The 12,960-nt window shown below is 36.5% G+C and overlaps 1 protein-coding gene across 3 annotated transcripts in view; it reads left to right on the top strand.

Moving 5' to 3' along the window:
• LRRC7 (leucine rich repeat containing 7) overlaps positions 1-12,960 on the top strand; it is a 575,718-nt gene that overhangs the window by 342,594 nt on the left and 220,164 nt on the right. The gene's annotated exons all lie outside the window — the stretch shown is intronic.

Below are 12,960 nucleotides of genomic sequence, written 5' to 3'. Positions count from 1 at the left end.
TCTGGTCTTATGATAACATTAAATACAATTGAGAGCTTATATTTATAGGATAAAGGAAAGTTCTCTTAATGAAAAGACATTAACAAGTAACAAATAATTGTTGTCTAGCTGGGATGGTTTAAAACTGCATTAGTAGAAGTGATTGCAGAAGTAAAAAATTATATATCATCAAATATAGTACTTGATTCATTTTTGTCCACCATTAATGCTACGTCACTGTAGTGTTCCAACAAGTGGAACTGAGTGTAAATTCCTTGACAATGTTTATGGCACTCTAATCTTTTATACTAAGAGGAATCACATGTGTCAATTTAACAAAAATATTAAATGTATTTGTTTTATAAAGTTACATATTTTTTTAGCCTCTAGATATATATTATTTAAACTAGATAAATTGTTAAAAGGATGTGTTCATAGGCATTTGTTATTATTGAAATCACAGTAATCTCATTGAGCTAACATTTAGAAATATATTCAGTTGATCACATTTTCATGGATGGTGGGATAGGCATATTAAAGCAGAATTTGACTAAATATACAATAATAATTAAAATGAAAAATAATTATTAAGAAGAAGGCAACACAATATGTGCTCACCCATTGTCTAGGATACCAAGTATTTTACAACAGAACCTCTTCCCACCTTGTAAGATAAGTATCCCTCCTGGGAACCTGGGCCAACATGGGAGCAACATATTGAATTGCCTTTCAACATCTTATTGACATTTCATGAAGAGAAGTCAATTTTTAATGGCTCTTAGCGGTGTGTGAGGCCTTCCTCGCTGGTTCGGTGGTAATGAATCCACCTGCCAATGCAGACTTGATTTCTGAGTCAGGAAGATCCCCAGAAAATAAAACGGCACCCCACTCCATCATTCTTGCCTGGGAAATCCCATGGACAGGTGATCCTGGTGGGCCGCAGTCCATGGGGTCGCAGAAGAGTCTAACATGACTTAGTGACTAAACTGCACCAGCAGTATCTTAGAAAATAGACTACATCTCCTAATGTTTCTCAGAAATTACAGGTTCCTGCATGTTTATGAAGAATTTCATATACTCTCCCATTCCTATTTCTTTCTTGCATCAAGTTTTACCAACTATGATTTCTGCCATTTTGTATTCTATTTTAAATCAAGTCAACTTTCTCTGGAACAAAGCTGGCAGATCTAAAAGTATGTTAGTCACTCAGTCATGTCCAACTCTTTGTGACCCAATGGACTGTAGCCCACCAGGCTCCTCTGTCCATGGGATTCTCCAGACAAGAATATTGGAGTGGGTTGCCATTTCCTTCTTCAAATATGTCACCAAAGAATATGATTATTTTACAAATTTTTTAGTCATAAACAAACCATAGCAAAGTTATATTAGGTGTCGTCAGTTTTACTTTATGTTAGTTGCTTCTGCCACAGCAACCAATATCAGTTAGGTAAAGACCAATAGTCTATGTGTATTTATTAGCATAAAATGAGAACATATTAATAGGGCAAAGATATAGCATATTGATGTCATTACAGTAAAAGTAACAGATTCAGAACAGAAGAGGTTAGAAGAGCCTGAGGATGTGGAAACTACACAATTGCTCAAAATTTTAGTGAAGTAAAATCTTCTGTAAATCCAGTAATTCCCCTTACCCCCAGCTATATGATGCATAAGGATGGGACTATATACCATTTAAAACAGAACTCAGTCATCTCTTGTGCTTGGGAAAATTTTGGAGAGAATACAAACCTTTAATTCAGTCCAGCTCAGTAAACATTTGTCAGGCACTGTGATTAACATCAGAGACACCGAGTACAATAGAGCCCCTGCAATTAGGCAGATCATGTTTTGGTAAGGAATATAGACAAGTAAAGCATTACATGCTATGCAGTATTTGCATAAGATTTTAGAAATGTGATGAACAGCAATAGTATAGAGTAATGCTTAATCCTATCAGCAAAGTCCAGGTAAAAACGTACAAAAGAGGTGACGTTCAAAGAGTCTTTTGAACAATAAATTTGAATCAATCAATAACAAGTGGGCAGAAGGAGTAGTTTGCTTAAAGAGGGAACATGGCACAAGGAATTGAACATGCAAAATCACATGTGTGACGGAGGAATAGCCAGGAAGTAGATAGAGAAGATCTCACGAAGGGCCCATGTGCCACGGTTGGACTTCATTTGTGGGTAACACTGAGGTTTCACTGAAAGGGCTTTAAGTTGAGGAATGATGAATTTGTGACTTATGGGATAAAATTTGTAAAGATTTATAGGCGACTTCTTCACTAAGGAAGCAGAGAGCAAAAGTCACCCAGTGTATTTTTTAACAGCTTTATTGAGTTGTATATTACACAACATAAAATCTACCCATTAAAGTGCACAAGTAAATGATTTGGGGTAAATTTATAGAGCTGTGTAATCATCACCACAATGCAGTTTTTAACATTTCTGTCACTTTCCAAAGTCCCATGTGGCATTCCCAGTCAAGCTTCCATCTGATCTCAGTTTTCACTCCAGCCCTATGGCAACCACCATTCTGTTTTCTGTCTGGATAAATTTGTCTTTTCTCAACATTCCATGTAAATGGAATCACACAATATGTAACGTTTTATGTCTGACTTCTTTCACTTAGCATCATGTTTTGAGGTTTCTGGCAGATTGTTGTGAGACAAATAGAACAGAGGTATTTCACGTCTCAAAAGATTGTGACTATGGCAAAAACAAGACATATGAGAAGGGTCTTGTGTGACCCTGTCCAAAGTGTGAGGGATACAAGGGGACCAAGAGTGTGAGACAGGATGGCATGGAAAGAGAGTTCAATCAGAGTAAAAGACTCAGAAGTGTACAATAACATATGATAGTAGAAAAAAAAAAAAAAGTCAAGATATTTTAATTAAATTTATTGAAGACTAAATCTTGAACTGTTATTTCCTCCCCTCTTTAAAGGTTTGTAATGGGCATTTGTAAATATTGGACTTCCTACTTGTGGTTACTACTCTACAGATATCACAAACTTGTTGGCTTCTTGGATTAAAATCACTTCTCCAAAGAACACAGTATCTTAGAAGAAAGTCAGTACATCAGGACAGACTGACATCTGCTGTTAAGATGTAAGGGGGAAAGTGAATCTAAAACAAGCTGTATTTTCCTTGGAAAACCATTTGGGACATTGTGATTGGTCACACTGATACTGAAACTACAATTTTTTAAGTTTTCAGGGTTGGTTTATGAATTTGTGTTCATTATAAAGCCACTCAAGTCATAAATAAAGTTCTTTCTTCAGGAAGAGAAGGCTACTGGCACATTCTCTGGATCTATTTTGAAGCTCCACCCTATTAGCTGAGAAGGCCTACCCTGCTGGACTACTAATATTAGAAAAATAATAAGATTAATGGTGTAGCTGATGAAATAAAAAGACTTAAGTGCTGACTGAAATAGCCCACCAGTTGGGTGTACTAGAAGGGCAAGCTCAGAAACAAAGAAGAAACCAAGTAAGAGAGCCTGACGAGGATTTCCAGGTTTAATGTCTTGACTGACTTCAGTTCAAGGAGCAGATGAATGAATATCAGAGCCTCAGAGCACAGCAACCAAGTCCTGGTTCCCCAGGGCCCTATCAAGAGAACTTCACCCCCAGAAACCCTGGCTCTATTGCCGGGGAGGCTAGATGTGAATTTGCCACCGCTCACCCACCAAACGACCTTGTGGTATAGTGTGACCTAAGGAGGCAAAGAGAGACTTTGCTCAGTCCTAGTTAGAGTCCTTCTGCAGTCATTTCAGGTAAGGACCAGAACTCAGTTCCAAAGCCACAGTCTTAGGGTCCTCTGATGTAGCCCAGAGTAGGCAGGACAAATCCAGAACCTGAATGTGGGTGTAGCCTGTTTCCTTTTGTTAGAGTAATAAGAGGTATCCACCAGCTGCCAAACGGAAACTCTGGTCTTGAAGAGAGAAGTGAGTGAAGCCAGCACTAATACCCTTATATCATGAGAAGTTGCTATGTCTCAATGAGATGTCCAGACACATACGAGAAGTATCTGCATACTTTGTGTTTGGGGAGGAAAAGAGACATTAAAACAAACTTGGATAAGATAGAGGTTTTTGTATTTCTCCTCTCTCTTTACCCACTATGTTTCTTCCCCCACCTCTGTATACTGAGAGGAAAAAAGATAAACCGCTGGAAGATTCTTTTAAAGAAAAGTTGTCAAAAGAGAAGAATTGTATTCTCATGTGGGCTTGATGTAGAAGCTAGAGGTGAGGGGACATGAGACATCAGGAGTACAAACTGTAGACTTTTATCCAGCACTGAGAAAGAGTATATATCCATATAGTCAAAGCTATGGTTTTTCCAGTAGTCATGTATGAATGTGAGAATTGGACCATAAAGAAAGCTGAGCACTGAAGAATTGATGCTTTTGAACTGTGGTGTTGGAGAAGACTCTTGAGTGCAAGGAGAAGACTCCTTGGACTGCAAGGAAATCAAACCAGTCAATCCTAAAGGAAATCAGTCCTGAATATTCATTGGAAGGACTGATGCTGAAGCTGAGACTCCAATACTTTGGCCACCTGATGCAAAGAGCTGACTCATTGGAAAAGACCCTGATGCTGAGCAAGATTGAAGGCAGGAGGAGAAGGGGATGACAGAGAATGAGATGGTTGGATGGCATCACCGACTTGATGGACATGAGCTTGAGCAAGCTCTGGGAGTTGGTAAGGGACAGGGAAGCCTGGTGCTGCAGTCCTTGGAGCTGCAAAGCGTCCGACAGGACTGAGAGACTGAACTGAACTGAGAAAGAGATGATCAAAGATACAAGATGAGGTGAACATGATAATAGAAATAAGAGGAAGATTTACAAAGGATAAGAGAGTAAGCTTTTCTTTGGTGTCGTATAAAGTTAAAAAGAAAATGTCAATAAGAAATACTATAAAACAAATTTGGGCTTCCCAGGTGGTTCAGTGGTAAAGTATCTGCCTGCCAATGCAAGAGACACAAGAGATGCAGGTTCCATCCCTCGGCCAGGAAGATCCCCTGGAGGAGGAAATTCAACCTACTCCAGTATTATTGCCTGGAAAATTCCATGGACAGAGGAGCCTGGCAGGCTACAGTCCATGGGATCACAAAGAGTCAGGCATGACTGAGCACACACACACACAAACACATGAAACAAGTTCACAGCATGATTCCCTTATCCATCAAATAACTCGAGGAAAGAAGCTTCTATTCAGAAGCTGTGTTTCTTTAAACATCCTTTACAACAGTATTATGAGAGTGAATACAGATAGCACGGAGACCAGTTGCTATAATCTGGCTAAGAGAAGGTGAATGCAATGACAATAGGGCCAAGAAAACTAAGTGAAATTGAGAAGCATTTTTGGAAGTGAAATCCAAAGGACTTTCATCATAGCGTTTACTCTTGATGTGTGTAAGGAAAATAGGAAAAAGTTGACAAAATCAAACTGCTTTCAGTTTACTCCTTAAATCAGGGTTTCACTTTGTGGCTTTATGATTTGATTTGAAAAGGATTTTCCATACAACAGGCATAGGCATGTACAGATGCAACTAATAACAAATCTGTAAAGCCAAACATAAAACATTAACACTCTTTGGTTGACTATAGCTCTTGATTGACTATAGCTCTTCTTCCATATAGTACTTGATTAAGGTCCAGTCCAAATGTCAGTGCTGGTGATTTAGTCGTTAAGTCATGTCTGACTCTTGTGACCCCATAGACTGTTTCCCAGGCAAGAATACTGGGGTGGGTTGCCAGTGTCTTCTCCAGGAGAATCTTCCTGACCCAGGGATTGAGCCTGTGTCTCCTGCATTATAGGCAGATTCTTTACTGCTGAACCACCAGGGAAGCCCTCTGTGAAAATTATGATTTCCCATCCATAATAACTCTATCACAAATACATATAGGACTTTGAATACAATATTACTAAAAAATTGTCATAATTAGTTGTTTGAAGGTCTGTTTTCTTGAGCTCTTTGAAGACAATACTAATCTTTATCTTCTTCACCATTGCATCTCCAGTAGCTAGTACTTTGTCCAAAGTTAGATTTGTTGAATTAACAGAGAAGATATGGCAGTTGAAGGAATTTTAATTTTCTGTTCAGTTCAGTTCAGTTGCTCAGTAATGTCCAACCCTTTGCAACCCCATGGACTGCAGCACACCAGGCTTCCCTGTCCATCACCAACCCCCGGAGCTTACTCAAACTCATGTCCATTGAGTCAATGATGCCATCCAACCATCTCATCCTATAATTTTATGCTTAGTGTTTAAGTACCATTATGTGTAATAAAAACAACACAAATTCTAAAGGCAATCTCTATCCAGAAATTGTGAAATTGTTGCAAGAACTATTCTAATCAGAACTTCCAGTGAAATCAACATATTTACATGCTCCTAGTCTCAGTTATTCAAGGTACTAGATTATTACTGAGTACTTATATAGATGTCACTTCCATTTGAATTACTAAAGTATAATTTTAGACCATCATTCTAAAATTTAGCAAATACCTTTTAAATGAAGCAATGATTCTGACCTTTCTCATCTAGCTTCACCTACTTGATTGATTTCTTACTATCCATCCTTTAATCTTCCAATGTATCAGGCCTACATGTCTATCTCCCTGTCTTATTTATTTATGTATTTTTTGTATTTTTCTAAATTGTAGGTTTCCTGAGGATGTGTGTGTTGTTTATTCACTCTCCAGAGTAGCTAAAATAGTGGTTTGCAATTTGTATGCATAGCTAATGAAAAAGAAGAAAAAAAAAAGTAAGTCCCCCCAAATACTTAGAGAAAATTAGATTACTTCCAGTTGGGAGGTAAGGAGAATGTACTTGAGAACATTTGACCTAGGGTTTAAAGGGGAAGTTATATTTAAACTACTGGGAAGAAAGCAGTGGTATATTTGCAGAGGAAATGAAGGATGTCAGGAAGTACAAAGCATAGTTATGGAATGTCCTAGTTTTGCTGACAGTTGGATAAGTTAAGATGAGTAGTGGAAGTAAAAGTAGGAAGTAGTGGATTGAGGTGGACCTGGCTAACTAGTGGCTACTAAAAAAATTTGATTATGTGAGTAACAAGGAAGAGCTGGTATTTAAGACAGGAGTTAAAAACTTTTTTTTTAAATTTAATTAATTAATTTATTTATTTGACTTTACAACATTGTATTGGTTTTGTCATACATTGACTTGAATCCGCCATGGGTGTACATGTATTCCCCGTCCTGAACCCCTCTCCCACCTCCCTCCCCATCCCATCCCTCTGGGTCATCCCAGTGACAGGAGTTAAACACTTAAATAAGAAAATAAATGTTAGAGCAACATTCTGTAAATAAAGCATACGATATACTTAAGCACAGTGCTATGCACATTTTTAAGTCTCTTCTGAGTGGCTGGCACTATGATAGACCTGAAGACAGATGAAGTCATATGCTTAACAACTTAGTCTTTGTCTGTCTTTTCCTCCAATAAAACAATAATCTAGACAAAACTGACTTAAACTATAGGTGATCTTGTATTCATTGACAGTGAAAAGGAATTAATATGTATCTAGTGGATACACCAGGCTCTTTATCCACAAACATTATTTCATTAAACCTTTTAACAGCGTGAGGTATGTGTTGTCACTTTTCTTAATCAACTGGGAAACTGTGTCTCACAAATTAAGCAGAAAGTGGCAGAACTTGAATTCAAACCCATTTCTTTTTCTAGTACTCCATAATGTACTGACTTCTCTGTTTTGCCTACAGATTGTAGCTCTGCCTAAATTATACTTTTAGCAACTTTAAATTAATTCTGCTGATGTTGTTCTTAATTGATTTACCATCAAGGCACTTGATTAGATATCATACCCTATTAATGCCTCTTCTGTATTATAGATATGCATCACATATGACAAGAATTGATATTATTTAGAGGTGTTTTTCATTTTAAAAATACATCAGGATACATTTTGGGTTCTGATGTCACAGATTAACCATTCAGTCCTCTAACGATAAATTAAGCAGATGATGAATGAGTGTCAAAGACTGTAAGAGTATCAGTTTATTTGTAATTATGTAAGGTTTTGTTCCTCCTTTAAATTTGTGGCTTGGTGTCTTTATCAGTTTTACCTTTCCAACCTGTTAAAACCAAGCTGATTTCTTCTTTAGCATTTCCTAACATAAGAGACTGTCATGGTACCAATACCTCACACAGTCAACATGCAATGCAAGAGACCCACTCCTGAGTGGGGAAGATCCCCTGGAGAAGCAGATGGCAGCCCACTCCAGTCTTCTTGCCTGGAGAATCCCATGGACAGAGGAGCCTGGCAGGCTACAGTCTATGGGGTCGCAAGAGTTGGACATGATTGAGTGACTAAGCACACAGCACACAATATACATCAATTCTATATTATATTTCTCCTTGAGGACAAATGTTTAGAATTGTAATTTTCATTATAAGTTGATGCTTTGCAGAAGGATTTTGCAAAAATTGGTGAAACTTTGAAATATAAATATTTTTACAGTAATTACTGTGAAACAGTTAAGTAGTCCAAGATGTTTCTAGAGTAATTACTGAACAATGTGCTTTCAGTATTCCTTGATGTAAGTAAATATAGAAGCTGCAGCTTTTAATATTAAAACATTTGTTACTTTAAGATATTTCTAAATTTACTTTTTAATGTAGTATTTATCATGCTTGAAATCAAACTTATTTCTGTGATATACATAATTGATACACAATTTACTCTTTAGGAAAACAAATAGAAACTGGAAAAATTTTAGGAAAAGCAAAAGAATGTAATTCTCATCAGTCTTCTCTAGATCAACAGGTTTGGACATCTATAATTGTAAAAAAAAAAAAAAGACTTGGAAATAAGAAGGATTAAAAAGCAGCAATAAATGTGGATACATTGAGATGACAATCTATAAACTGTCATGCTAATTTTGTCCTTTAGTAATGCTAACAGAAGAGCAAAAGGGTATATTCCATTTATACCAAGCTTAAGCAACAAGAAGTAAATGTATTTAACACTAGTGACAGAAGACTCAGTAAGAGAATGAAAATTAGAATCAAGAAAAACTTGCCCAGCATAATGTATTGAGTACTCTACTATGTGTTGAGAATTTCAAAGATATATTGAGTCCTTTCATTGAGCTTTTGGTTCTGTAGAAAAGGTATTCTAGCCAAGGAAACTCATGTGCTAAAGCAGAGAAAAAAATGAGAAAATGGATAAATTATGCAAAATACTGGAAGATTCGTTTATGTTGGATGTATTGACTTGTGCATAGAAAAGATAGGGTTTGAAAAGTAGAGTAGAGCCTATTCAAATAAGGTTTTGTATGCCAGTATAATGGTTATATAAATAAAGAGAAATAAGTTTAATTCAGTCAATTTTTCAAGGAATATTGGACATTTAATTTTACCTAATATAGGCACAAGAATTTAACTCATCAGTAGCATAATTGCTAATATTTATTGAGTTCACCTATATTAACTCGTATGATCCTCACATTAATTCTCTGAAGTATTAGTACTATCCTTATTTTATAACTATATAAAATTTATAAGTATAAAAATTTTGTAATTGCTTATGTCTATTGAATTCACCTGTATTAACTCATACTGTCTTTATATTAATTCTCTGAAGGAAATATTAGTACTATCCTTATTTTATAAGTAAAGACACATAAAGGCATCACTTACCCAATGTCCCAAAGTTGGTAAGATGAGGTGGAAGGATTCTAACCCTTGCAGCCTGACTCAGAAGCCTTGTTCTTAATTACCATGACTCAGCAAGGTAGAGTCCACTCAAACTGGATTGAAGTTCTGAGGGTATCTGATGATATTTTTGTAGGTTTAAATATTGAGTTCAGGAAAGCTTTACATTTGTTAGCAAAGTATCCAAATCTTAAAAAATAAATAAATAAAAGCAGCTTTATTTAAGTATTTGTGTGTGTGTGTGTGTGTGGTATGTGTGCTTAGTCGCATCCACTTCTGCGACTCCATGGACTGTAGCCTGCCAGTCTCTTCTGTCCATGGAATCCTCCAGGCAAGAACACTGGAGTAGGTTGCCATTTCCTACTCCAGGGTGTCTTCCCAACCAAGGGATCGAAACTGCGTCTCTCGTACCTCCTGCATTGGCAGGCAGATTTTTTTTAATCACAGCACCTGGGAGCACCTGGGAAGCCCTCATTTAAGTATAATTGATATCTAATCACACATATTGAAAGTAACAATTTGATAAATTTTGAGACATATATACACAACAAAAGCATCACCACAGTCAAGATAATGATCATGTCCATCATCAAAAAAAGTTTCCCTCGTGACGCTGCTTACCCACTCTCCACCCAGGCAAATACTCTTCTGCTTTCTATCGCTACATATTTATTTGAATTTTCCAGAATTTTATATAAATGTGATCTTAGAATATATTGTCTTGTTTGGTCTGACTTCTTGAATCATTGATCATTACTGTTTTATTTGTCTACATTTTAATGGTTATCAAATTTTGTTGCTGAAAGTATACATTGTATAAATATAGCATAATTTCTTTATCTTCACCTCTTGGTAGATATTTGAGTTGAAAGTTTTCTCCCAGTTTTTTGCTCTAAGCAGGCTATTTTTGTTACAAGTAGGCTGCTATGAATAGTCAGGTACAAGTCTCTGTATGAATGTTAAAGGAAAGAAGTCAGGCACAAGAAATATTTTTGTTTTAATTTACGTAGGCTACATCATGAGGCAAAATTAGTCTTGCCTCAAGATGTATCAGAAATTATAATAGTTGCTATCTTTTGGGACGTAAGTTAATGACTAAAAGGGTGCATGAAGGAGACTGCTGCTTTTGGACTCTGAAAACATTTTATTTTTTCATCTTGATATTGATTATGTGAGAGTCAGTTCAGTATATGAAAATTCATTATACTTCTGATATGTACTCTTCTATAGGTATCTTACACTGTGGTTAGCAGTTAAAATAAAAGTGAGGGTAACGAAATGGTTTGGTTCCATCTAGATGATTTTCTATATGTTGTCTGGCATGTATACTTTTTATTGCACTATTCTGGTTATATATTCCTGTAGTATCCTCTCTGGATGTCCTATACCATTACATTTATGCCTTTTACTGTGATTACTCTATTTTATTGTATGTCTTCTTGTTATACTATAAAATTTCTGTTAAAAAAAGAGATAAAGTCTAACTTTCTTACCTCCGTGTCCATTATCTGGCATGGTGCTTGAAATGTAGTAAGTATTCGATGAATACTTGGATGAATGATATGAAATTTTTCTTTGCGGTTTCCTATGCGTCTGCTCACAGGCTAGCCTCTGAGTCTTCATTATTTGGTTTCTACTGAAGGTTTGGCTTCCCCCAATATTTTATGCCTATAAATATGGATTAAATTATGTCTATAAATTATGGATTGTATTGTGTGATATTTTTTCTTCCTAACCTCAATTATGTGTTTTAGCATACATTTTTCAAAACAATAATAACTTCTGTCATTGAGTGTTTACCATGTGCTTCCAGCACTTTACATCTATTAACTTGTTTAAGAGGTACAACCCAATAATATAGATACTCATATAGTTCCCATTTTATGGGAAAACTGAGGCACAGGGGTACTAAATATCTTGCCCTAAGTTATAAGTCTTATAAGTGACAGAGCTCAAATTTGATCCTGGTCAGTCTTACCTGCAGAAGTCATGATTTATACAGTATAGTGTCCTGTGTTTATATGTCTACCACATTATGTCACTGCATTTCTTTATGTCTTTCAGAACTTTGATAAAATGTGAGCTTTGCACGGTGGCTTTCTCTGACTATTTTGTATGAAATAGCAGCTCTCCAGATACTCCCAATCATCCTCACACTGCGTTACTCTCCTCATAGCACTCTCACCACATGGCATGTTGTATGCATGTGTGCTAAGTCCCTCCAGTCATGTCGACTCTGCGACCTTATGGACTGTAGCCCTCCAGGCTCCTCTGTCCACGGGGATTCTCAGGCAAGAATACTGGAGTGGGTTACCATGCCATACTCCAGGGGATCTTCCCGACCCAGGGATCGAACCCATGTCTCTTAGGTCTCCTGCATTGTCAGGCAGATTCTTTACCGCTAGCACCACCTGGGACGCCAGCTCTATTGTATACTTATGTTTATTTCCTTCTCATACATCTCTCCCACTAAAATGGTAGCTTCACAGGGCAGAGACTTTATCTGTTTTACTTTTATCTACATTCTCATACCATAGAATAAGTCCTAATACATAGTAGATGCTTAATAAATATTAAATGAACAAATAAATGCTTCATAGGATCAATTTATACTGTGATGCTTTGGTGCTTACAGGGTTGGCAAAGGTTTCTAAAAACTTCTTTAGCAGTATCACTTCCTGTTTAGAATAGAGACTAAAAAGAATCACTATTAGACATATTTACACATTCCACGAAGCATGATTGAACATATCCTGGAAATAGTAACTCAAGAGCATTTCTGAACGTGCCAGTATAGTGTGAATTTTTATTCTGAAAGCAACTTTGTTCTGGCAAGGGGAACCAAAAGAAAAGTTTTATTTGACATCATTATAATGTTTGCATTTTTAAAAGATATCTGCAGCTTCTAAGTGGAGAGTGTATTATAGTGGACACAATAACAGGTGACAATGCCATGGAGGTAATTCACAGGACAAGCAACGATTTGAACTAGAGCTATGATGGTGAATATAGAGTTGAGAAGAAACAGGTTTCAGTGAGTAGAATCCATAGAACTTGTGACTAATTAGTTATGGGTTTCTGATTTAAGTAGTACCAACTCATATTCAGGAAATAGAGGAGGTCTGGGAAGATGACTAACTTTGTTTTCAACATGATAAATTGGGAGTGCAAATGTTGTAGCCAAAGTGTTCAGTAAAAATTTTTTTAAAAATTTAGACCTGGAACTTAGGAGCATCTGTGATTAGATAGTTGTATTTCAGTCATCAAATGTTTGAGT

The sequence above is a fragment of the Cervus elaphus genome, chromosome 20, assembly GCF_910594005.1.
Source record: "Cervus elaphus chromosome 20, mCerEla1.1, whole genome shotgun sequence".
Lineage (NCBI taxonomy): Eukaryota > Metazoa > Chordata > Mammalia > Artiodactyla > Cervidae > Cervus > Cervus elaphus.
The sequence above is the reverse complement of the archived record's forward strand: the minus strand, read 5'-3'. Positions and strand labels throughout refer to the sequence as shown.